Below are 27,932 nucleotides of genomic sequence, written 5' to 3'. Positions count from 1 at the left end.
CTACTGAATTTTATGGGCAGACTTGGCGACCTTACCAGCGCTAGCAGTCTTTTTTGTCCACTGATTTGATGACACCAATAGCAACAGTCTGTCTCATGTCACAAACAGCCAAATGACCCAGAGGAGGATAGTCAGAGAAGCTCTCAACACACGGGATTTCCAAGAACCATATCAACCATGGCAGCATCACAAGATTCATGAATTTGAGGCAGGCCATTTTCCAGCTTCTTAGAAGAATGGTGATCAATCTTCTCCTTCAGCTCAGCAGACTTGCAAGCAATGTGAGCTGTGTGACAATCCAGCACAGGTTCATAGCCAGCACCAGTTTGGCCTGAGTGTTCAGGGTAATCACCTGAACAGTGAAGCCAGCTGCTTCCATGGGTGGGTCATTTGTTTTTTTATTATTATTGAGTTCATAATAGTTTACATCAATGTGAGATTTCAGTTGTGCATTCTTTCTTTCTATTTTTCTTTTTTGAGGAAGATTAGCCCTGAGCTACCATCTGCCTCCAATCTTCCTCTTTTTGCTGAGGAAGACTGGCCCTGAGCTAACATCCATGCCCATCTTCCTCTACTTTATATGTGGGACACCTACCACAGCATGGCTTGCTGAGCGGTGCTATGTCTGAACCCAGGATCTGAACCAGCGAAACCCGGGCCACCAAAGTAAAATGTGTGAACTTAACCGCTGCGCCATGAGGTCAGCACCCCCCCACATGTTATTTCTTGACTGTCACCACATAAGTGCTCCCCTTCACCCCCTGTGCCCTCCTCTATCCCACTTACCCTGGTAACCACTGAACTGTTTTCTTTGTTCATGTGTTTGTTCTTATTCCACATATGAGAGAAATGATCTGGTGTTTGTAATTCTCAGTCTGGCTTATTTCGCTTAGCATAATTCCCTCCAGGTCCTTCCATGTTGTTGCAAATGGGATTAATTTGTCTTTTTTCTGGCTGAGTAGTATTCCATTGTATATATATACCATATCTTCTTTATCCAATCGTCAGTCGATGGACACTTGGATTGTTTCCATGTCTTGGCTATTGTGAATAGTGCTGCAATGAACATAGGGGTGCATATGTTACTTTGGATTGTTGATTTCAAGTTGTCTGGGTAGATACCCAGTAGTGGGAGAGCTGGGTCATACGGTAGTTCTATTTTCAGTTTTTTAAGGAATCTCCATACTGCTTTCCATAATGGCTGCACCAGTTTGCATTCCCACCAGCAGTGTGTGACAGTTCCCTTCTCTCCACATCCTCTCCAACATTTGTTAACTTTTAGTCTTAGTGATTACAGCCATTTTAACAGGCATGAGGTGGTATCTTAGTGTAGTTGTGATTTGCGTTTCCCTGATGATTAGTGATGTTGAACATCTTTTCATGTGTTTATTTGCCATCTGTATATCTTCTTTGGAAACATGTCTGTTCATGTCCTCTGCCCATTTTTTGATTGGGCTGTTTGTTTTTTTTATTGTTCAGTTGTGTGAGTTCCTTATGTATTATGGAGATTAATCCCTTGTCAGATATATGATTTGCAAATACTTTCTCCCAGTTGGTGGGTTGTCTCTTTGTTTTGATCCTAGTTTCTTTTGCCTTCCAGAAGCTCTTTAGTCTGATGAACTACCACTTGTTTATTTTTTCTTTTGTTTCTCTTGTCTGAGAAGACATGGTATTCAAAAAGTTCCTTTCAAGTTTAATGTCAAAAAGTGTACTCCCTATATTATCTTCTAGGAGTTCTGTGGCTTCAGGACTTACCTTCAAGTCTTTGATCCATTTTGAGTTTATTTTTGTGTATGGCATGAGATAATGGTCTACTTTCCTTCTTTTTCATGTGGCTGTCCAGTTTTCCCAACACCATTTTTCAAAGAGACTATCTTTTCTCCATTGTGTGTTCTTGGCTCCTTTGTCAAAGATTAGGTGTCCATAGATGTGCAATTTTATTTCTGGGCTATCAATTCTGTTCCATTGATCTGTGCACCTGATTTTGTACAAGTACCATGCTGTTTTGATTACAGTAGCTTTGTAGTACATTTTGAAGTCAGGAATTGTGATGCCTCCAACTTTGTTCTTTTTTCTCAGGATTGCCTTAGCAGTTAAGGGTCTTTGGTTGCCCCATATGAATTTTAGGAATTTTTCTTCTATTTCCATGAAGAATCTCATTGAGATTCTGATTGGGATTGCATTGAATCTGTAGATTGCTTTGGGTAGTATGGACATTTTAACTATGTTTGTTCTTCCATTCCATGTGCATAGAATCTCTTTCCATCTCTTTATGTCATTATCAGTTTCTTTCAGTAATGTCTTATAGTTTTCATTGTATAGGTCCTTCACCTCCTTGGTTAAATTTATTCCTAGGTACTTTACATTTTTAGTTGCAATTTTAAATGGAATTGTATTCTTGAGTTCTCTTTCTGTAAGTTTGTTATTAGAGTATAGAAATGCAACTGATTTTTGTAAGTTGATTTTGTAGCCTGCAACTTTATTGTAGTTGTTAATTATTTCTATTAGTTTTCCGATGGATTCTTTGGGGTTTTCTATATATAAGATCATGTTGTCTGCAAATAGCAAGAGTTTCACTCCTTCTCTCCCTATTTGGATTCCTTTTATTCCTTTCTCTTGCCTAATTGCTCTGGCCAAAACCTCCAGTACTATGTTGAATAAGAGTGGTGATCGTGGGCATCCTCGTCTTGTTCCTATTCTCAAGGGGGTGGCATTCAGATTTTTCCCATTGAGTGTGATGTTGGCTGTGGGTTTGTTATATATGGGCTTTATTATGTTGAGGTACTTTCCTTCTATTCCCATTTTGTTAAGAGTTTTTACTATAAATGGCTGTTGGATCTTGTCAAATGCTTTCTCTGCATCTATTGAGATGATCATATGGTTTTTATTCCTCAATTTCTTGATGTGGAGTATCATGTTGATTGATTTGTGGATGTTGAACCATCCCTGTGTCCCTGGAATAAATCCCACTTGATCATGATGTATGACCCTTTTGATGTATTGCTGAATTCAGGTTGTCAAAATTTTGTTGAGTATGTTTGCATCTATGTTCATCAGCAATATTGGCCTGTAGTTTTCCTTTTTTGTGTTGTCCTTTTCAGGCTTTGGTATCACAGTGATGTTGGCCTTGCAGAATATGTTAGGAAGTGTTCCTTCTTCCCTAATTTTTGGAATAGCTTGAGCAGGATAGATATTAAATCTTCTCTGAAAGTTTGGTAGAATTCCCCAGGGAAGGGGTCTGGTCCTGGGCTTTTATTCTTTGGGATGCTTGTGATTATTGTTTCAATCTCTTTCCTTGTGATTGCTGTATTCAGAGTATCTGTTTCTTCTTGATTCAGCGTTGGGAGATTGTAAGAGTCTAAGAATTTATCCATTTCCTCAGCATATAGTTCTTTGTAGTCTTCTCTTATAATCTGTTGTATTTCTGTCGTGTCTGTTGGTATTTCTCCTCTTTCATTTCTAATTTTGTTTATCTGAGCTTGCTCTCTTTTTTTCTTTGTCAGTCTGGCTAGGAGTTTGTAAATTTTATTTATCTTTTCAAAGAACCAGCTCTTTGTTTCATTGATCCTTTCTACTGCTTGTTTGTTTCAATTGCATTTATTTCTGCTCTGATTATTTTTATTCCTCTCCTTCTGCTGACTTCAGACTTTGTTTGTTCTCCTTTTCTAATTCAGATAGGTGTAATTTAAGATTGCTTATTTGGGATTTTTCTTGTTTGTGAAGGTCTGTCTATATTGTGATGAATTTCCCTCATAATACAGCTTTTGCTGCATCTCATATGAGTTGGTATGTTATGTTATCATTTTCAATTTTCTCAAGGTATTTTTAGATTTTTCCTTTAATTTCTTCAATGATCCATTGCTTGTTGAATAGCTTATTGTTTAATCTCCACATCTTTGTACCTTTCTCAGCTTTTTTCTTGTAATTAATTTCTAGCTTTATAGTATTGTGAATAGAAAAGATGCTTGTTATTATTTCAATTTTCTTAAATTTATTGCGGCTTGCCTTGTTTCCCAACATATGGTCTAGCCTTCAGAATGTTCTGTGAGCACCTGAGAAGAATGTGTATTCTGCTGTTTTTGCACAGAGTACTCTATATATGCCTATTAAGTCCGACTGGTTTAACTTTTCATTTAATTACACTGTTTCCTTGTTGATTTCCTGTCTGGATGATCTATCTATTGATGTGAGCATAGTGTTGAGGTCCCCTACTATTATTGTGTTATTATTAACATCTTCTTTTAGGTTTGTTGATAGTTGCTTTATGAACTTTGGTGCTCCTCCGTTGGGTACATAGATATTTATAAGTGTTATTTCTTCTTGATGGAGTGTCCCTTTGATCATTATATACTGCACCTCTTTGTCTCTCTTCACCTGTCTTATCTTGAAGTCTACTTTATCTGATATAAGTATTGCAACACCTGCTTTCTTTTGTTTGCCATTAGCTTGGAATATCATCTTCCATCTCTTCACTCTGAGCCTGTGTTTGTCATTGGAGCTGAGACGTCTTTCCTGGAGGCAGCATATTGTCAGGTCTTGTTCTTTAATCCATCTCATCACTCTGTCTTTTTGTTGTAGAATTCACTCTATTTATAGTTAGGGTGATTATTGATATATGAGGGCTTAAGGTGCCATTTAATTTCTCATTTTCTGGTTCTCCTGCATTTCCTTTGTTTCTCATCCAGTGTGTTTTGTTTTACCCATTGAATTACGTAGTTTTTTATGATATGTTTGTTTTCTCCTTGTTTATTATTTGTGTTCTGCTTTTTTGTTTAGTGGTTACCATGAGGTATGTATTTATAATCTCGTGTATAAGATAGTCCATTTTCTGATGGCCTCTTATTTCCTTAGTCTAAACTGATTCAGTCCCTTACCTCTTCCCCTCCTAAGTTGTTTTTCTCACATCTTATTCCATCTTGTGTTGTGAGTTTCTGATTCAAATGACAAGATTATCTTTGTTTTTGGTATTTTTCTTCCTTTTATCTTTAATGCTATACTTGAGAATTTGCTATCCTATTCTGATTCTGTCTACCTATCTATCTCCTTATCCCGTGCCTTGTGACCCCTTTCTCCCTTTTTCCTTTTTCCAGGTATGAGGGCCTTCTTGAGGATTTCTTGTAGGGGGCCTCTTGTGGCTACGAACTCCCTTAGCTTTTGTTTGTCTGGGAAAATTTTTATTTCTCCATCATATCTGAAGGATATTTTTGCTGGATAGAGTATTCTTGGCTGAAAATTTCTGTCTTTTAAAGATTTGAATATGTAATTCTGTAAGGTTTCTGCAGAGAAATTTGCTGAAACCCTGATTGGGGTTTCTTTGTAGGTTACTTTCTTCTGTTTTGCTGTCCTTAGTATTCTTTCTTTGTCATTCATTTTTGCCAGTTTTACTACTATATGCCTTGCAGTAGATCTTTTTACATTGATGTATCTAGGAGATCTGGAAGCTTCTTCCACATGGATTTCCCTCCCTTTCCCTAGGTTTGTGAAGTTTTCTGTTATTATTCCTTTGAACACACTTTCTGCTCCATTCTCCTTCTCTTCTCCTTCTTGAATACCTATAATTCTTATGTTGCATTTCCTAATTGAGTTGGATATTTCTCAGAGACTTTTTAAATTTCTTTTTAGTCTTAGTTCTCTCTCCTCTTCTGTCTGGAGCATTTCAACATGTCTATCTTCTATTATCCAGATACACTTCTCTATGATGTCCACTCGAGCTTTCAGGGAATCCATATTTTGTTTTATCTCTTCCATTGTGTCTTTCATCTCTAATATTTCTGATTGATTCTTCTTTATAGTTTCAATCTCTTGATAAGTAGCTCCTGAACTCGTTGAATTGTTTCTCTACATTCTCTTTTACCTCACTGAGTTTTTTGATGATAGCTATTTTGAATTCATCATCATTTGGATTAAATATTTCTGTGTCCTCAGGACTGCATTCTGGGTACTTGTTGTTTTCCCTCTGGTCTGGAAATTTGATATAATCTTTGATATTGATATGGGAGCTGGTTTGGATCTTACGCATCCTGATATTATTATCCTGGTATATTATGATTATAATATATCCTGATATATTTCAGGTACCACCTGTTGCCACTTGGTGGGGGTCAAGAGCAGTGTATTCTGAGCCCTCTGCCTTCAGCTGTGATCATAGGCAGTGGAACTGGAGCAGGCAAGGGCCATGAAGAGGAGGAGCACTTTCTCCTGAATGCACTCTGGTCTTTCTTACTCTGCTCTTGCTATCTGCTCTCCTGGCATATTAGCTTGATGAGGTCACCCCCCACAAAAGCTCTTGCCCAGTAGATGTCTTCCCTCTAGGCTGCATAGGAAGGTAGGGCCCTTGCCTCTAGGATCCTCAGGGGTCCTTGATGTTCCTACGAACAAACATCCCCTCCTCTGTTCCTTCTCTCTCAGAACCTCACATGGTCCTGGATAGCAGTCTTTAGGAGAGGGAGTGAAATTCTCTCTTACCCTGTTCCAGCTCCTCCAAGGGGGACTCCAGTCTCTCTGCCCTCCATCTTAAGGCTGCGTGTCTCTCCAATGTTTTTGTGCTGTGTTAGGATGTCCTCTGTTGGAGTATGGATGTTCCTTTTCATTGTATGTTGGAGGGGAGAAAATCCCAGGCAAGTTCACACTGCCATGATACTGACGTCACTCCCATTGGTGGGTCATTTTTGCTATCACCAGCCACATTGCCACAATGAACATCTTTGACAGACACTTTCTTGACATCAAAGCCCACCTTGTCCCAAGGAAGAGCTTCACTCAAATCTTTTCATGGTGCATTTCAACATACTTTACCTCAGTTATAACATTGACTGGAGCAAAGTTGATGACCATGCCATGTTTGAGAACACCAGTCTCCACTAGGCCCACAGGGACAGTATCAATACCACCAATTTTCTCGATATCCTGGAGGAACAGACCGACGGGCTTCTCAGTTGGATGAATTGGTGGCAGGATGCAGTCCAAGCAACAAGCAGTGTGGTTCCTCTGGCATTGCCATCTTTATGGGTGATTTTCCATCCCTTGAACCAAGGTATGTTTGTACTTGGCTCCAGCACATTGTTACCATTCCAACCAGAGATTGGCACCAATGCTACTGCATCTGGCTTGTAGTCAATTTTCTTAACGTAGGTATTGACTTCCTTAACAATTTCCCTCATGTTTCTCTGGCTGGAGTGAGGCTCAGTGGAATCCATTTTAACACCAACAATTAGTTGTTTCACAACCAGTGTGTAAGCCCAAAAGACATGCTCATGAGTCTGCCCATTCTTGGAGATAGCTTCTTCAAATTCACCAACACCAGGAGCAACGATCACCACAGCGGAGTTAGCTTGAGATGTGCCTATTATCACGTTTTTGAAAAAGTCTCTGAGTCTTGAGGCATCAATGATGGTCATATAATACTTATTTGTCTCACACTTCCCCATGGAGATATCAATAGTGATACCATCTCACATTTAGCTTTCAGTTTATCTAAGACCTAGGCTTACTTGAAGGAGCACTTTCCCATCTCTGCAGCCTCCTTCTAAATCTTTTCTATGGTTTTTTTGTCAATCCCACCACATTTGTAGCTCAGATGGCCAGTAGTGGTGGACTTGCCTAAATCTACATGTCCAATGATGTCAATGTTAATATGAATCTCTTCTTTCCCCCATTTTGGCTTGTATTTAGCAGTGGTTTTCATAGTATCTGTGTTCTGGAAGCAAATCTGTTGCCGAAAAGCTATAATAAAATTATACATGGAGAATTTCCCCCTATTAATTAAGTTAAAAAAAGGCCAACTCCCCTATAAGCATTTAATCATACTCTCAGTGTTGGGAATTTTAGTTAGGGAATTTGTAATTATTTCCTCTGTAACAAATTCTGTGATGAATGACTTTTGAAGCATCTTTTGAACAATCCTTGACAGCATTTTTTTTTTTTTAAAGATTTTATTTTTTCCTTTTTCTCCCCAAAGCCCCCCAGTACATAGTTGTGTATTCTTCGTTGTGGGTTCTTCTAGTTGTGGCATGTGGGACGCTGCCTCAGCGTGGTCTGATGAGCAGTGCCATGTCCGCGCCCAGGATTCGAACTAACGAAACACTGGGCCGCCTGCTGCGGAGTGCGCGAACTTAACCACTCGGCCACGGGGCCAGCCCCTCCTTGACAGCATTTTTGATTCTTTCCTTATTGTAGTATCTATGTCAAGCTCATTAGAATCCACATTCTTGGAGGTGGGCAGGATTATACACTCCAAGATCACAGAATTTGCCATCTTCCTTTTTTGAAAACCAAGGTAACTAGGCGGCTGCCTCTGAAGGCATAGAATCTGGCATAATGTTCTTCCGTCTCTAAGATTCCATGATTCTATGATTATTGACTACTCTTAGAAGTTTTTTAATGTATTATATAATATTTTATACATATATAAATATAAGGAATGTATGTATACTCTCTCTACATATATATGCTTTAATGTATATATATATATACATTATATATATATATATACACTTTAATATGGGAAATACAACTTAGACTAGGATCCTACAGAAATTAATTAAAATTTAAATGTCCTTAGAAATTGGATAAACTATTAAGCTTGGTATTTCAATTGATATGTTCAGTATAATTCACTCAGGAAGAAATAAGAAAAAATCAGAACACTATTTTGGGGCAAGTAAGTAGAACTTAAGAATGAGCTGGAGTGATTCTTTCAGTCAGATTCTATACAAATAGTTGAATAAGATCTAGATTACAAGGTAACACAGAAGTCAAAAACATGTGCTCACTATTTAAAATCAAGCTCTAAAAGGTGGGCATTGGAAATATGTAGTGATTCTCCCAGTATGGTTCATGTGGTTCTAGTCTTAACTGCTATTGTAGTGAGATTCATTTTAATCCTATTATTGATCTGAAAAATGAAGAATTTGGATATAGACCATAGAATATGAGAGTAAAAAAAATAGCGATTAAAGGGTTGACTGGGACACACTGAATTCTTTGGGGTTATTGAGTTTGGAGCAGACTAAGGAGAGACTTTTAATGTCAGTTTCTGACTGTATAGGCAAGACTATGGTGTGATTAACTGTGTGTAACTGATTTCAGCTTCCACAAAGGAAAAGGCATATTTACACAAGCACGAACTGTTCTGGTCATTGAGAAGATGTAATAGGCTAGGAGACAGCTGCGATTTCTTATCAACTCTAAGAATCATTGTAGCTAGGAGAAAGAAGGCTCACTGCTTACTAGGAGAGGCCCCACAAAATGAACGGAATTGCAGAATAGAACAGTGTGCAGACAGGAGCTGTTGTCTCCCTCCCAGTCACACCGGTTTTAATTGGTACCACAAATAATGATGAGGAAACCATCTGTCCGTGAAAACCAAACCTCCCAATACTGAGCCCCACCCCATCCTGAGTCGTTTATAATTGGTTTGGGTCATTGCCTTCTCTGTTATTCTGTGCTTATTGTACATTAGCAGGAACTGACTGGCATCCATTCCCTTTGTTTATGTAGATGGCATCTGTGAACTGCAGCATGACATTTTCAGCTCATGTAATATAAATGCAAAATCCGTATGTCTATAAGTCACACTGATTTAGAAAGAAGTTCTACTTTCCCCCAGTGTAACAAGGTATCCCTTTGGAGTATGTTAAGCACTTTTGGGAACTTCATTTGGTCATTGGATCAATAATTCACTATTTGGAAAATTAATGCCTTAAATTATGTACTAAGTTCAAGTTGGTGGGTTACACAGATCTGAAACTCGGGCTACTGGTATTGTTAATTCCTCCTGAAGTATCTTGAATGGAGTTTTATAAGGATAAAAGAACAGTGAGGAAAATGCAGATTTCCTTAATAGTCAGGGGACAGCTGAGTCTGGAATTTAGCTCAGGGCAGTCACAGCCCCTCACTTCATCTCTATCTTTCCTCATTGCTCTCTGACTCCAACCATAACCCCTCCACTCAGACCTGGTTCTCGGACTCTGTTTATTTCCTCCTTCAAATCTTCACTGAATTTGTCTACTAACTTCTTCTTTTGAAACAACATAGTGTAGTGCTAAGACCTAGGGCTTTACAGTGACCTAGACATGAATTTCAAAGCAGCTCCATCTCCGTCCTAGTTCAGAACTTTCACCAAGTTTCTTAACCTCTCTGAGACTCAGTTTCCTCAGCTGTGAAACTAACATAACAATATTTATAATGTAGGGATATTGGGAGGATTAAATGCAATAATATTTGTAACAGGTATACCCCATCTGGCACATACTAAAACTAAAAATTTCTAGGAAAAAATAGCTGTTTTTTTCTTACATGATCAATTTCTTCAAGTCTGGCACACTACTGATTATTCAGCAAATATTTATTGAGGACTTATTATGTTACAGCTTTGTGCACAATATATTGTGCTGAATAAATAGTTAATAATAATGATAAAAATAGACATGGTTCTCCTACATTCATGGAACTTACAATAGATTCCCCATTGATCTAATAACAGCTTTTCAGGAAGAATGGGAAATGATACACATTCAACTATGTTTAATTTTAAGGTTCATCGTGATTTCAGTAATGTGAAATTGTGAGAAATGTATATACCCTATCATAAAAAATATTGCATAATTATTGTCCCACTCTAATTTCTGATCCACTTCTGAATACTGGTCATCATTTTGGATTTTCCTCTGGTTATATTTGTTCTATTGTCCAGCAGGCCTATTTCTCCTCAGTGTCCACACAGGTTCCACCTGACCCTGTGGTTGTTGGTCAGCAGTGTGTCAGGCCTTACTCCTACCTTTGTTACCCATTGTTCTGCTAATGCTGTGAACTATGCCTGAAAATTCCAGTCCTGCTGAGGTGTCGCATTCAGAGAAGCACAGTCAAGTGACCAAAAGTAATTTAATACAGTGCCAGCAATTGCTTTTTGCTTCTTCTTTTGCAGAACATGAAAGAATATCCAATCCTTCATCCCCAAGGCAGTTTGTCTCGATACGATACCCCATTCCTTCCCTCCCTCTGTCTCTCTCAAACTACTCAGCCTCTCCAAAGCCTCTCTATCTATCTCTCACATTCTTAATAGTCTTCTTGTTGGTCTTTAACCCCTGTGATTAAAATCAGAGAAAAAGGAAATGCCAATTAGGCAATGTCAGGACTTTTCCTTATTGGAGGCAAGAAAGGAGAGGCTGTGAATGTTGATTCATACATTAAGAATTTTGTTTCTCTCACGCAGCTATATCCTTTTGTTATTCTCACCTAAGGATTGGGCACAATGAGGCAAATCAGGATAAGGGGTGAGGATGGGATCCGCTGAATGTGGGGAGAACTGACAGAGTTGGTCCCTGCAAATGCCTAACTCCTTTTGAGCACATCTCTGTAACCTTAGCAATTGGGTCTCCTTAACTCTCCCACATAGACTTTAGGGACAACCCCGGGATTCGGCAGGAGCAACATAAAACCCTGTGGAAGCTGCTCATTGGTTCAACAGGAACTTAGTTTTACTGTTGATTCCATTGACATTTGAACCTCATTTCTCTGATAACACTGTGTTTGCCTGATACCCCAGGTTCCATTGATTGAGTTCTAAGTGCTAATTCTTTAAGAATTTTCCAGACATTTAGGGTTAATGTAGTAGCCACAAAACAATCATTTAATAATGTGCAAGGCTAGCAAAACACGAGTCAACATCCGTATTAAAAATACCCATAACTTACTATGATAATTTGGCCTTTACTATTTTGTGATCTTGTAATTTATCATATGTGCTTATTGATGTTTAGTCATGGGAATGTTTTAAATGGGGAATGTCAGCATAGTGGATTCACTCTATTAGAATAAGTACTGAATCTGGGGGAAATTGGGCCTCTAGGTCTGGGAAATGTGCTTTAGAGAGGATTGCATCTTCAGATTTGTCTCGTGTACCTTAGATCTTACCTGTAGGTAGGAAAGCTCCACGAGATAGAGTAAATTAGGACAGTGATATTATTGGATTAAATCACGACTTAATTATTCCGTTACTTGAGGCTACATAATCACTGAGCCATATCTTTTGATAATGTTTCTTTAGACTCTCTGGGAGTAACCAAATTTAGAACGATGTGCTGTCATGCTACTTCTAAGAAACATTTTGCATGCCTTCCTTGGTGATTGGTTAGTGATGCCTCAGAGAATATTGTTTGTGTAACTTTCATTAATTATTTTACTTCAGACATGATGAAAGTGTTTCTAAAATATTCAGTTGAGATCTAAAACAAAACCAGACATAGTTTGGGATTCAGAGCCGCAAAGGATTTGTTTCAGGAGCAAAACTGTTTCCGTGGAGTTACAAAGTGTATCTGAAGTTTATAATTTAGTTAAATTTATCAAGTATTTATAAAGTTACTGTTTAAAATATGCTAAACAGTTTTGTAGGGACTCTCAGACATTTGGTACTGGAGAAAGTTAGGTTTAAAGGCAGCCATCTGTTGAAACTGAAAGTACTAGTTATTCCATGGCTGCCACTCAAAGTTTCACTGCGTAATTACGCTGGAGTTGCTACAGCTTCCCAGGATCCGATTCAGCACTGTACATTGCACCTCTAGATTTATTTCCACAATCCTACAAGCCATGGGGGCCTTGGATAATCCCTTATTAACTTATGTTATTATGCTTGACATCCAGCTATAGTATTTGTGTTGTATTATTCAGGACAATTGATATTTCCTCAGAGTTTGGGGTTTTCCGAGTAAAGGCATACAATTATTTTTCTCTCTTTCCACAGACTATGTCTGCAGTCTAGATAAATGATCAATGGGGGCATAGTGATACCTGTATAATAACTTCATGGTCCGAATGAACAGATACAGCCACAGTTAACTGAGATTGCCATTAGAACTCACACTTCCTTTCATTTACAATTTTTATAAATGCAACCAAAAATTGCATGTTAAATTGTAACTGTGAACCAATCTATAATGAATAATGATAGTGTTTGAAGACAAGACTACAAAATATAGACACCTAAGTACAATTGTATACTTTCTTATTAATCATCAATATCAATAATTGCTGCTTTAAATAATTTGTAGTTTTACCTCTGAGGTTGGGTAAGATAATTAACCCTCAAAATTTTATTACTGTAAAAAGCCAATTTGTGAAGATGTAGCTCTGATCCTCCAGGGCTTCTGCTTGGATATTTAACTCTTCTGATAATCTCACTATGCAGATTGGTACTCAGTCCTCCTATCTTCTTGCTTCTCAAGATGAAAAATTCATGTAGATTTCCCAAGTCGCATCCTCTACTTGTAGCAAAGTATAAAGCGAGAGGAAACTTTAAAAAGGTCTGTTTCCTGAAATGCATATCTTCCGTTCCGTGCCAGTCATCCTCTCCTACCCAGGTCCTCATTCTTAAGAGCTAATACTGTTGTGAGTGAAATTGTGTCCAAATTCAGATCTTTACTATTGGTATTAGATTTCATTTTCCATTTCTAGCCAAAGATTGTAGGAAGGTACATTGCTTTCTCTTCTTCGCCATCCATTTTTATCAAGAAATGAAATGTGTTTGCCAGTCATATTTCAGGGCCTACTTTAGATTCTATCTATTTTATGAAGATTTTCCTGAAAATTTTGTCACGGCATACTCACTTTTCTGAAATTTTGCAATTTTTATTATTTTCATTATGCATTTGGATCCTGACTACTGTTAGTACTCTACTTTCTCTATAAATCCTTGAATATGCGTATGGAAGTTTAGTATTGAAAGATGACTTTTCTTTTAAAAGGATGAGATATGGTTTTGTTCCCAGAGTGCTAAATACGTTATAAAATTTCATTTCGTACACCGTATATTTTAGAAGTAATTTCCAGTTTCCAACAATATATACTGAGACTTTCTTGTCTTTATAAATCTTATCCTTTTCAGGTACAATTGACCATACAATTGATAAACTGAGACCCAACAAGCATCTGATTATGCTTTTATGCCTATTGTCATTCATATTTTCTCATTTGTATTAAAACTATGAAATGACTGGTAACAGCATTTTCACTTCTATTGACAAACCAGCTTTGTATCATCTTAGTAGACACTGAAGATGTAATAATTCATTCTTGACTATTAAAGTCTAATGCAAATTATTACTTATATGCCAAACGTGACACTGCTTGAACCTCAGGTCCTTTAAACTCTATTTATTTCCTCCTGACTTTTAAGTAATTTTTGCATTTTAAGTAATTTTAACATTTTAGTTTCTACATGTGTTTTCACTGCAAAAGACATTATAATTATAATTTTATATACTCAATATTCCTTTAAAATGACCCAATAATGTTTTTCTTTTTCTTCTGCCTTGTCAAGTATTCAATAGGGATGAATTTCCATTTGCCTGAAGAATTCCCTTTAGATTTTCTTTTAGTGTAGAGCTTTTAGTAAAACAAAATTCTCTCAGATTTTCATCAGCAAATGACTTTATTTTACCTTCACTTTTGAAAGAAATTTTTATTGCATATGGAATTTTAAGTTGGGAGTTATTTTCTTTTAATGGTTAGAAAATGTTATTCTGCTGTTTCTGGCTTTCGTCAGTTCTGTTGAGAATTCAGCTGCCAGTCTTAGAATTACTACTTTAAAGGTAATATTTTTTTATCCCTGTCACTTTTTAGGATTTCCTTTTTGTCCTTGATATTCTACATTGTTACTATGATGTGACTGGATGTGGTTTTCTTTGTGTTTTTCCTTTTTTGAATTGAATTTTTCCTCATTGGAATTCTTTGGGTTGATGTTCTTTGTGAGTTTCAGAAAACATTCAGCCACTGTCTCTTCAAACATTATTTCTGCCTCTTTCTCTTGCTTCTCTCCTTCTGGAACTGCAACTATAAATGCGATTGAGATGTTCCCATGTATCTACTTCACTTGTGCAGTGTTTTCCATTTCACTAACCCTGTGTCTCCAATCTGCTGTTAAACCTATCTGATATGGTTCTACTTTCAGATATATATTTTTAAATTTTTTTTTTTTTTTTTTTTGCTGAGGAAGATTAGGTTTGAGCTAGCATCGATTCCCAATCTTCCTCATTTTTTCCATGAGGAAGATTAGCCCTGAGCTAACATCTGTGCCAATCTCCCTCTACTTTATATGTGGGTCGCCACCACAGCATGGCTGACAAGTGGTGTAGTTCCGTACGTGGTATCTGAATCTGTGAACCCAGGCTGTTGAAGTGGAATGTGCCAAACTTAACCACTACAACATGAGGCTGGCCCCTATTTTTTAATTTTTAAGTTCCTGACTATCCACTTGATTATTTTTATAGGTGCCAATTTTATGTTAAAACTCTCAATATTCTAATTCATTTTGTACACCTTATCTTCTTTTTTTGGATATAAGAATCATAGCTATTTTAAAGTCCTTGTGTGTTAACTCTGATGTCTAGATCATACATGGGTCTGTTTATATCGTTGTTGATGTTGTTTGTCTTCTTCTTCTATGATGTTTCCTTGTCTATTCTCATTTCTAATTTTTAAAAATTGTATGCTGGACATTGTGTACTAAAGAGCTTTAGAGAATCCCAGTGATGTTGTATTCTACCAGTGAGAGTTTCCCCTTTCCTGTGTTAAGCGGATGGGATGAGGGTCAGACATCTCACTTCAACAAGAAATTGAGCTGAGTCAAGGCATGGTTGCAGGTTTAGAAAAACTCAGCCTAACTCTTGTTCATCTTCTTCTCTAGGTATGTCCTTCATGGGATATGTATTAAGAACCTTTCAAAAATACATCTTCTCAGTACCAAAGACTTTCAAGAATGCAATTCTATCCTTCAGAGAGTCTCAGCAAAGCTCCTTAGCTTCCTGCCCGATGAGCCTTCCAATATGGTAAATGTCTTTAGAAACGGACCAGGGAGGTTTTTCAGGAAAGCAAAGCACCTTGTGAGTACATCAGATTTCACTGTCCCTTCTAGAATATTTCACCCAGCTAACCAGACTCCCTCTCGGCACTGGAACTCAGCAAGTATCCTTATGGGAAAATTGGATGCCTTTCAAGGTTTTAGTTTGTCTCTTACTCACAGAAACATTCAAAATAATGTTTGACCAAATATCTGGGCACCCTGTGACCTAGTCAAGTTGATGCATACAATTAACCATCATACTATTATCAAATTTATAACAATTTATATTATTATTAATGATATTTTGTAACATATACATATACATGAGATATAATTTATTAAACATCATATCATGTAATATATTATTATGTGAACTACCTAACTTGGCATCCAAGGCTGTGAAGTATATTGTATGCACTCAATTCATATTCATTAATTATAAAAAATACCAAATTCAAATACCAACGCTTTTACGTAGAAATATAGCTGAACACTCATATTTTGGAACTTTTCTGCCTGTGTTAAAATCCTATCTCTATCACTACTAGCTGTGTGCTTTTGGGTATCAATTGCCTTATCTATAAAATGATGAAAAAATAACTATCTCGTTAGGTTGGTCTGAAGGTTAAGTAAGATAACGACTAATCAGTGACTGGCACCTGATAAACAGTTAATAGTATATGTGAAATACAATCCTTGGCATCATTTTCATTGCTATTGTTGTAATTATTTGCAATTTTGAGTCATATTTCCCATTCCAATGAGATGTGCTCTGCTTTCAAACTCTCTTAACCGTATGTATGCATTTTCCCAATGGCTTTAACATAACCTAAAATTGTAGCTCTTTAGATATATGATTTATTGCTGAACACTTAATTTTAAAGTTATTTTTCTTTTCTTGACCAAGGATTGTACAGTATTCATCATCATCATCATTATCATCATCATCTGAAGTAGTTAATACATAGCAAACACTATTTGTTGAATAGATGAATGCATGAGTGAATGGAGAGTGGAATAGTATTTTCTATATCTGCTAAGAGAATGAAATAATAAAACATACTACACGCTATATTCAGCATCTGAGTTTATGTTTGTTTTAGTTTTATTCAGATCAATATTACTACATTAATGACCCAGGACCAATAAGAGAGAACAAAGTTTGGCTTAATACTCAAATGACGTATTTAAATGCAAATAAAAGCCAAATGCCCTCACTGCATATTATAGGAAGGTCGGTTTTGCATTAGTTAAATAAAGAAGAATGATGGAGAAATGAATCACCACAAGGTACACAATAGTTTAGGCATGAAAAATTCTACAGAATCTGTATCATAGTAGCCAATATCATATTCTGGGTTTTGAGTGTAGATTCGTTTTCAGCAAAACAGTATCATCCATCATATTAGTTTGAATTTTATTGGTTTATTGTTTGTATTTATTTTATAACCTGTCTTGTTTTTTAAATTATACCCAAATTAATAAGTGTAAGAATACATATTTAAGTTCATAGCTTTCATATGTATCAATATTTAAGTAATATAATAAAATAATTTCAGACTTGGAGTTCATGTCACTTGTTTTCCTTTAAAAGGAGACCGTGACTGACTTAAATTTGTGTAAGCACCATATGACCCAAGTACTTACTCACTAGAACTCTGTCTGAGCACAGCTTGTTAGCCTGTAGACTTGAATATATGTGCCCTCAGAAACATCACAGCAACATACCAAAGCCCAATATATCAGAGTTAATCTGTGATGCAGGCATCAGTCCAGCTGGTACATTCTACTGCTGTGAGTACTTCAGTCTATTTTTACTGGTAATTTATTTGGCATTCAGATTGAGATCTTGTGTGGGAATAACAAAATCGACTCAAGTCCTGAGCTGCCCAATTCCCCTCCCAAGTGCCACTGTGTGAAGATGCGCAGTCTTGGGCCTGAGACAGTTGGTAATTGCCTCTTCCTCTGCCTCCTTCTACATTTCTATGAACTCTCTTGAATAAATAATAAATGACTTCTTTCTACCCCCCACTCCACAACTAAGTCTCATAATTAGAATTTGCTACTTCTTTTAATACATTCAATTATCTGCTGATTCAAGCATCTTCAGGTCAAATGCGTTAGAAAACAGCTAATTATGCTCTTTCCCATAGGTAAGAAAATCTTTAAATTTAATTAAAAGACCTTACCTCCACTCCTTCACATTACGGTCTACTTCCCAATGGATTTTCCACAGGGTGACAAAGAACCAAGCTCAATATTAAAATTAGCAGCAGCTATTACTTGTTATTTCTTTTTCTTTAAAACAAATTATTTTTCATTGAAAGATACTTTGATCATTAATTTCATTCTCTCAACTATTCCTCTGCATTCACTCTTAAAAGCATAGATTAATTGAAAATGTTTGCTTGCCAGTTTTAAAGTTGTTTACTTTCTACATCTTATGCCAATAAAGCACCTTAAATGCAGACTACACTTTCTCAGTCTCAATATTCTCTTTGACATACTAATCAACACACAAGCAAAGGTGGCAGAAAAAACAACCTTAAAAGAAGAGAGAAAGATGTTAAGCACCACATCTGAGCCATGTAGGGTTCAAATATACAGGATGTTCTGACTTTTATGAGAGAAAGCCACAAAAACATTTTTCTATTTTCCCTTTCTAAATTGGAAAATTGGAACAGAGAGTGCTATCTTGGCTTTCCATCTTCCAGGAAAGCATAAAAGTCAAGGCAAATCATGTGTTTTTTCTTTAGTTTCATGAGTTTTACTTTTATTTTTTCTTGACTTGGAACAAACTTGTTTTTTATTAAAAATTGGCCTTACACGAAAAGAGAAATCCAGATGTTGAAAGGAAGGAAGCAATATGGAAAGAAGCAATTATGTTTTATCCTTAGGTGAGTTTCTTCCTTTCTTCCAGTCTTTCTCTGTCCCTCTCTTCTTCTCATCCACCCTCCCTCCCTTTCTCTTCTTCTCTTTTCTTCTCCCTCTCCTTCTACCTCCCTTATACCTTTCTTCTTTCCCTGCTTGTTTGGCAAAATACTTCTAGAAGACAGTTAATTATGTGAGCAACGTCTTGATACCTTAAGGTGCTTGTGAGGAGCCAAACTCACATCCACTCTCATTCCTTACTTGTTTGAATCAGAGTCATTGGAGAGTAGTTAACGATACTAATTGTTCTTATTTATCCAACAAGTAGGCATTGAGGAGCCGTTGGAGATTTTTGAGCAGAGAAATGGCATCAGGACAGTGACTTTTGGGGGAAGATTTATCTGTCAATGATGGGCAGGAAGAATTAGAATTGGAGGGTGGTAGACTCGTTAGTAGGGTTTGTAATTGTCAGGCAGAAGGTGGCAGAGTTTTGAACAACCTAGCACAGTGAAATGGAAAGGACTTCATATTGAGACATTTCAAAAGAAGAATAAACCAGTGATAGACTGGTTATAGAAAATAAAGAATAGAGATGAGTCAAAGATTGTTTTAGTCTTTGAAGCCTGAATGATTAAGGAAAATGGAAGTGTTATAAATGGGAGTTGATCAGGAGAGCAGATTGAGTGGAGGGGGTAAATTCAGTTTTAGGCATATTGCCATTCAATGTTATGAAGCTACTTCTAGGTGGAAATGACCAAATCAATTGGGGAAATTTGGGGAAAGTTGGAGCAATTAAGAAAAAAAAAAAAACTTCAAAGCCTTGCTGGCATAAACTCCCTGAACCTCTTAATACCTTATCCATTGGTTTATCTTCATGTGAACTAAAATCTCATTCCTCTGCTTTGTGTGATTGGAAAAATAGCAATTCTAACACAAAAATGTACTATTTATAGTTCTGTATCTGTTTTCCAAGACAGGTGGATCCTAGTAACTGGAGAATCTTTTGTAAACTCAAGGATTTTATTAAAGAGGGCTTGGAGATGCATGTTTGGAGGAGGAAAATATGTGAGTAAAACATGGTGAGTGCTATAGAGAGGCCAGGAGGGAAGGAAGGTGCATAGGACTGGGGTCAAGAGAGCTTGAGAAGCTATGGAAACTATTGCAAGGAGACAGAAGAAGAGTGAGTGGCAGGTGAGGGACTTTGGGAAGAGACATAGAAAAATCTAGTTATGAATTTTGGGGTGAGATGCTGCATATGTGTTATAATACAACTATTTCTTACATGCCCCCATAATCCCTATGGATTTTGAATATGTATTTCTCATTACTCCTAGTGGTGTAGAGTTTTTTTGTGTGAATAAAAAAATATTGTGCATCCTGCCTTATGGTTATGCTAGGATGGGGAAAATATGCTATCTGTGGAGTCAGTCACATGTGGTTGATATTTGTGTTTGTGTGAGTGTGTGTGTATGTGTGTGTGAAAGAGAGAGAGAATTAGGAAATGAGCATCTAGGGGGGTCATTTACTGAGGAGGATGGGTTGTTGCCCATTTTGTTCAATGGGAAATTGGAAATTCCAAATGCAAAGCCTATTAGGTGGAACAGTAATGAGCGCAAGCCCTGCAGTGTGGGGTGGGCTTGCTGAAGAAGAGTTGAAGCAATGGAGGACGTGGAACGCCATGATGACGGGTGAAGTCTATGATCAAAAGTAGGTGAAACCACTCTACCACGTCACTGGACCTTTATGGAAAACAGTTTTTACCTAAAATAAAGCAGAGCTTTGAGAACCAGAAAAAGGACTTTGTTCTCTCAACAACTAAGACCTTTGGCCTTAGAATGATAGAAAATATGTGCAAAGAAGGAGAGAGGAACCTACAAGTTTAGAGTATGTTACAGCTTCTTTCCTAATGTGAGACAATCTGAGAAACTGATAAACCTCCAGAGCACACCTGGGGCCCCTGTTCTCACTTTATCAGAACATGGTTCAAATCAAGAGATTCCCTCATATTTTAGAATTTCTGGCTATGCTTTGTAGTATTAGTCACCACAGATAAAATTCAAAATAGAAGAGATGAGACTCTGTGTCCTGAGAATACAGTCTTTTGTAAAGAAATACATTTGATCCTATAGTGGTCACAAATGCCTAGATGCTACCTATGTCACAAAGGGGACTGGCAGGGGAGTTGCTGTTTGGGAACCAGAGGACCTATGGCCAGGTCGATCCAACAGAGGAGAGGGGAGTTGAAAAGCAGTCAGTGATTTGAGGCTATTTTTATAGCTCAGCTAGGCCTGGAAAGCCCATCATACTTCAAGGGGATATTGAGGTTTGAGGAGTTCAGACCTAGGTTAGCCACTGCTTCAGTCTATGAGAGGAGGTGTGAGGATGGGAGCAGAAAACTGAGCCATGATACTGTCTGAACAAGTAATACGCTTTTATGCTTCCAAATGACTGGTCCCTCAATCTGGAATTCCCATTCTTCTCTTAACCACCTCTGGATTAACAATGCTGACACATTTTGAAGGGGGCATCCTGGGGAAATCCTCCCTGATGAAAGGAGGAATAATTGTCAAAGAAAGCCTCAATAATATTACTGTTTATAATACTAATATTTGAGGCAGAACACTATTCTTTGCAACAACTGTATGAGGTCATTGCCTTTATCTTTATTTCACTACTGAAACACAACTTGCCAAAAATTACGTAGTTGTAATTGGCAACGTCAGGATTTCAGTCTAAATCTCCCAGACTTAAACTCCTTGCTCTTGATCATTATGCTTTTAGGAAACCACTTCTCTTCTCAAATCTGTTGGTGAATATATGAAATAAGAAATGCTTAAACTAATCACAATTTTATTGGCTAGTTTGGGCATCCTCGCTACTAGAAATACACTGTATGATCTAGAGCCTAGAGGCAAGGAGCAAATAGTGATGATTTTCTTTCTCACCAGATGCTTAACACATGTTTTCATTAAATCAAAAATTTTAGTGAAGGAGTTTCTTAATCAAAGAATTCCAAATTTTCCACCCTATTATATAGGCTACAATTCAGGTTAGTTTGCCATCCAAGAGGTTTTGTAATTTGGTTCCACTTTACTAATACATATTTGTTCAATTTATTTCAAAATCCACAGACATTAACGGAGAGCTGGGAGTGTGCTAGGCAATACAATGGGGAGAAGAAACAAAGATGAAATGAACACATTTCTCCAGGATCCCATGGAGTTGTTGTTTGCATTTAAAGGTAATATTCTAAGTGCTATTTTGAAGGTATATTCCAGGTATGATAAACACAGAGACAAAAATGATAAATTGCTTGGAAAGACAGGATAAGGTAACTGAGAATGTAAAATTTGAGCTGGGCATTAAAATATGAGTAGAAGTTTATCAGCCAAAGAAGAGATAGAAGGGCATGTCAAGGAGCAGCAGAGCAAAGCATGAGAGTGTGAAACAGTATAGTGTGTTCAAACAATGGCAAGGAGCTTAGTGAAGTGCTAACCGGTTATGTGTATGGAGGAAAATAGAGGAAGAGAAGGATTGAAATGTGGCATAGGGCCAGATTATGAAGGTCCTTGCATGCCGTATTAAGGATTAAAGAATAATTGTGGTTTTTAATTTTTTTAATTAACATTTATTTTCTTTTTAACATTCACTTTCAAGTATGTGCTTGACAAATAAACAGAGTATTTTAATTTATCTGTGTCCCTTGACTGTAGCGCAATCTCTTGTTCATGCATGGTAAGGGCCAGAGAGAAATTTTCTCCTCTCGGCCTTCTATGTGATTAATTTTGCACATCTTTAAACCTGAGGTGAGTACTTATGATTTTATCTCCCAGCTTTTTCTGGGAGGAAAAAAAAAATTAAATCGTAAGTTTTAGGAAGGGGAATTTTGTTTTTAAAAAGCTTACTTCCTGAAGGGAATGTAAAAATGAAAAGAAGAGACATTTCTCCTTTTTCTTTATATAATTTTTAATCCAGCCATATCACCCCCTTTGTTGCACTCCAATACACCATTCCAGTTCCTGACTCCAGCCTGGTCCTTTACTCATGTTGTTAATTCTGCCATCTTAGGGATAGAGTGCTTCTCCCTCCTCACTTCCAGATCCAATACCATCTCTCGTTCAGGCAGAAACAAGTCCTGACTCCTCGCTAAGGTCTGTTAGGTCACCTTCTTCAGAAGCAAGCCCTGTGACAAGGATTCCTGAGCAGCTGATTTATTAAGAAGTGTCCTCAGGAAAAACTGGCAAGAGAGTCGGGGAAGCAGGACAGGAAATAAGAAGCCAAGCAAGGGTTCAAGCTTCAGCTTGATCCTCTGGAGAACTCTGCAGTGTAAATTGCACCTCAGGTCCTGCCTCCACACAAGGGGGCTGGACTTTCATACTCCCACACCAGTCAATTATTGGCTGTTGGCTCCTCCCAGGAGGGAAGTGTTGGCGTGTAAACTACTAGGTGCTTCTGATTCTCTGCACCTGCAGGCAAAGCTGTTCCCCTAGCCCAAGGCAAGCTGAAGACAGCTGCCGGTGGAAACCATTAGAAGCCAAGCACAGAGAAGCTGGGGTTTGGATGCACAGAATGGATGGGTAAGAGGGATTCTCAGGGGCCTGGATGGAGCAATGACAGGTTCTAATAGAATAAGGCATTCCTCCCCTGTTCCAGCCAAACTGGTTTGCTCTCTGCAATTCTCTGGAAGTTATTTTGCCTGCCACTCAGATAGTGAACCTGTGCTTCTTTTGCGTGTTCCTTGCTGACTAGCCTACTACTTTGCACATAGAATGAAAACATTTTTTTCCCAAGTAATCGTGCATCTCTAGGAAGAATTTCAAACCAATTCACCTCCTTGAGATTCCTTCATATCTGAGGAACCAACCAAAGTCCAGCGGTGACCTTTACAGTATGAGCATTTGCTTAAGTGGGCCCCGGGGCCCATTTCACTCCTAATATGAACCCCATGCTATTCCTCAGAGTCTATAACAACTCCTAGAGTTCAAGAGTGAGAGGTAATGCATCCATCAATCCAAGTGTAAAACGATAGGAATGGAGACTAATTTAGTCAGCTGATGGTAAAGCATCAAGGGACCCTTGGTGACTCCAAAATGCAGTTTGCCAGCGTGGAATACGTTCAAATGTAATAGCTGTCCCAAGTTAATGCATTGGAAACTGGCTCAATAAGAACATTTTAAAATGAAAAGAAAAGTATAGTAGAAAATTGACTGTCAGTCATGTGAGGAGACAGTAGGCCTTTTCCTTCTTGCATTTCTCTATTTTTCATAGACAGATAGCAATCTGAGGTGTTTACATGTAGAATGAGACCTGGGAAATTGCTTAACTAAAGCACTTTTCAGCCTAGGCTGGTAGGAACAGTGATGCCCACCGATTTCTTTGAATCCACATCCAAAACGAATACATTGTATTTATACATGTATTTCCTCCCTTGTATCATGTCACCTTTTTTGAGGGGAAAGAAAAAAGCTTGGAGAAAAGTATGTTGCTAATATGTGTAGTCTTCCCTTTTGTCTGTTGTCTAGATTAAAACAATAACAAAAACAAAAACTTCCTTTTTGAGAAAGAAAATGCTACTCAAGGGGCATATAGGCATTTGCTGTCGGCTACTGTGCAAAAGAGCAGGTCACAGTATATCCTGTAGCCCGACTTCATTCAAATTCATTTCTAACCTTGTCTTCTTACCTTGACTGTTTCTGATCTAGAGATCTGAGACGCTGGCTTCTTAATGCCTGTCCAAACTTTTCCGGTTGGAATACTGAGGAAGGGCTGCTGGAGCCATGAGACATCTTGAATTATCCTCGCTTAATTATTAATCATTGAACTTGAAAGACAAGGAAATCTTGCATGTAAATATCAACTCTCAATAACCTATAAATAATTTCTTTACTTCCTTCTTGTTCTGTTATTATCATGAATCCCCTTATTTTTTCAGTTGTTTACCTTTCTGAAAATATCAGAAGCAGAGTTGACATATTACAGGTTTTAGATTCAAGCAAAGTTATACACAGAGTGCTATACAGTTCAGAGTGAGTCGCTGTTCTTCAGCTGATGGAGGTTATAGTCTGAATAATTAGTAAAATTCCCAAGGTCGGCAGCAAGAAATGTCAGGGAGTTGAGAGCATAATGAAGGGAACTGTGACAAATATCTTAGCACCAGGCAGGAAAAATAAAACAACCAAAACACAAACCAGATAGATACCAAGTCTTATTTTCTTAATACAAGTCTAACAGGAAATAGTTATCTGAGATAAAATGGTAGAACTGCCTGCCATTTGTGCAAAATATTACTATTTACTATTAGGATCATATTAGTATCTTAAAGCTATTCTAGTTTTAATCTATTAGTTATTGTTTTAATGACTTGAATCTCATTGCTTTTGTGGCCAATAGATTTCCTACGATCACTTCACCACTTCCTTTATTCATAAAATAAGCATTTATTGAGCACTTCCTGCCTTCTAGGCCCAAGGTTGGGCACTCTGGATTCAGTGACAAGAGGTACAGTTCTTTCTCTCAAGTCATTCACAGGCTAATCAACTGTGACAGTCAGGGAACTTAGCTGCAAGCTACATAAGCTATGTTGTCTGAGTGAAGCAGGAAAAGAATTTCAGTAAAGGACATGAGGTAGCTCAAAGAATCACCCATAAAGCAAGAGAATCAGATTTAAGTCGAAATAGCCAGAAACAGTGTCCAAAATGGCACCATTATGGAAGCAGCAAGGGCATCTGTGCCACAGGCACAAGCAACAGACCCTGCTGCTCGCTCTGGAAACACCTCTGCTGTGGGGCACTGGAGGCTGCTGCGTTCACCTCTGCCCATGCTGCCTGCTGCTGAGTGCACTGACTTTGCTGCAATTGCTGTCTTCACCCCCTGAAAGAGTTCCTTCCAGTCTCCGATTCTTTGCATTATTACTCTTGGTTTAAAAGCTCCTGTGGGTCTGTCAACTGTGAGCCTAGGTTCTGTGCCTGGAGCTGGGTAAAAGAGAAGCCAGGAAAGTGAATAGCTGATATTTCAGCTTCTATAGTGGAATTCTCCAAATTTAAGGATGGTATTGACATATAGGACAACCACAGTGACAAATGTCCATTATAGTCCCTGATTTTGGTTACCTGAAATCAATGTGTTCTCTTCTTTCCTTACTTACACAGCCTGCTATGGTGTGTCTATAAAGACACAATTCATTGATAAGGCAATGATTGATAAGGGAATGATATCAATGTAACACAGAAGTTGCGTTGGTCTGTTTATGATTTTTCTCAGCCTACAGACGTTTTGTGTTATCAAGGAACAACTGGTGAATGCTTCCTCAGCAAGACGTGGAGGAGTGCAGTCTTCTACATGGTGCCCGTTCATGCTCTCCCTCCTGTTTTATTTAGGGCATGCGCTCTGCTCAACAAGTCCTCCTTGTATGGTTCTGCCCAATCTTTTTGCATTTTGCCCTTGTCTCCACTGATCAGCAGCTTCAACTCTTCAGCAGATTTTTTACATGCAACTTACTTAAAAAAGATAAAGCCCAAGATATTCTGTAATATTTTTTAGGAATTATAACATCTTTTTTTTAAAAAAAGAAAAAACTAGGCTAGAAAATTTCTTGTACTTGTCATTTCTCTGGTTACAAAATTGCATAGGTTTTGAATGTTTGCCTCAGTCTATTTTTTCTGTTAGATTCTGTAATTATTTGTGATTTTGCAGGGCATGAGTTTTCCAGGAACATGTAAATTTCTTACAATAGAAACACTTGAACTTTAAAAAGTGCTTTCATTGACATGATGCAAAAATCTCTCATACCACAAACACTCTTACCCCCTTCCCAAGAGGAGTAAAATTCACAGTTTTGGTGCTAGCAACAAGCCAAGATCTCTGGGCCGTGTCCATTCTCCTTTCGTTCTGTCACAAATCTAACTATAATGTGTGGACTAGACTGGAAGGCTCAACACCACCCGGCTCATCTATACAAGTTAGTGGAGAAAGGGAAAGAAGAAGAAAATAAGTTAAAATTTATAATTACATACAACACAGAGCAAAAAACTAAACATGGATGAGAGCCATAGTTTTCATCTCTGAAGCCGATTTATAGGCTATATTTGGTCATTATTTCCCTCTTCTATCACTTTTCTTTCAGCCACCACCTCTCTTGGTTAGGGTTCTCTGACCAATCTGTTATCACTGAAGGATCTGAGTGCTTTGTGGTACTCCTATACAGGTTTGCTATTATCTTCCATTAAATTTTACCACCGAAAAGAGAATTATGGGGGATTCCATAGGTCCTATCCATTCCCTCCTCTTTCCCATTTTGCAGCAGCAAACCTATTGATAGTTATTCAAGACAAGAGCTCCATGTGTGCTGATGGAAATGTTCCTTCATTAGGGACTGAGAACTCTAAACCAAAGTTACAGGGCAAGAGGAGCAAAATTTTTAAGTGGGTTATTAGAACACTAGGTCTAATATTAACAGGAGGCTCTCCAACTTCTAACCTTTGGTTCCAAGACCTGTATATTCTGATGATGGGAGAAATATATTGGCTAATAGTTCAGAGAATTTGCTGCCAGTGCAGTGCCTGAGTCTTTAATAGGCCATCTCATCAAACTCTAAAGGCCATCTCTAAAAAACTGCTTTTAGAGAATTCAGTTCTGTCCATTGTCACCACCTCTGTTTTCATAAAGTGAATGTTCCTTAGTTGGAAGCATGTTTGTAGTGCACTGCAAAGTTTAATAAGGCGTTCTGTGATTCCTCAGATGGTGACGCTATATTAGCATGGTGAGCAGGGAAAGCAAAACTATCACTAGATAAAAATACTCAATTGCCATTTCTTCCATGATTTAAGGATCCAGTGCAATTGAACTTCAACTGGATGGCTGGCTCTCCTGAGATATTATCCCATATTGGGAGGGAGGGGGTCACTCAACACTGGCTCCTGCTGCTAAATGATTGATCACTCATCAGTGGAAGTAAATAGGTCAGCCTTGGGAAGGTGAGGTCCATAATGTTGAGCTCCCGCATAACCTTCATCCTTGATACAAAGACCACTTTGTTTTCCAGCCTATTGAGTAGGAGTTAGAGAGACTGTGGAAAGAGGCTGATCAACATCCACAAAGACAGTCACCTTGTCCACCTGATTATTGACAGCCTTATCTACCAAAGAGGCCTTTTTGTTAATGTTTACATTGGAACCAAGGTTCTTCCATTTTGATCCCAAGGGGTCCAGTGATGCTTCATCAAACCTCC

General features: G+C 37.9%; 1 pseudogene; it reads right to left on the bottom strand.

Moving 5' to 3' along the window:
- Positions 1-24,492, bottom strand: LOC103560920 (elongation factor 1-alpha 1-like; annotated as a pseudogene).
- Between the last annotated feature and the right edge of the window lie 3,440 nt (positions 24,493-27,932).

The sequence above is a fragment of the Equus przewalskii genome, chromosome 1 (assembly GCF_037783145.1).
Source record: "Equus przewalskii isolate Varuska chromosome 1, EquPr2, whole genome shotgun sequence".
Lineage (NCBI taxonomy): Eukaryota > Metazoa > Chordata > Mammalia > Perissodactyla > Equidae > Equus > Equus przewalskii.
Note: the sequence above shows the minus strand (reverse complement) of the source record. Positions and strands in the feature narration are given on the sequence as shown.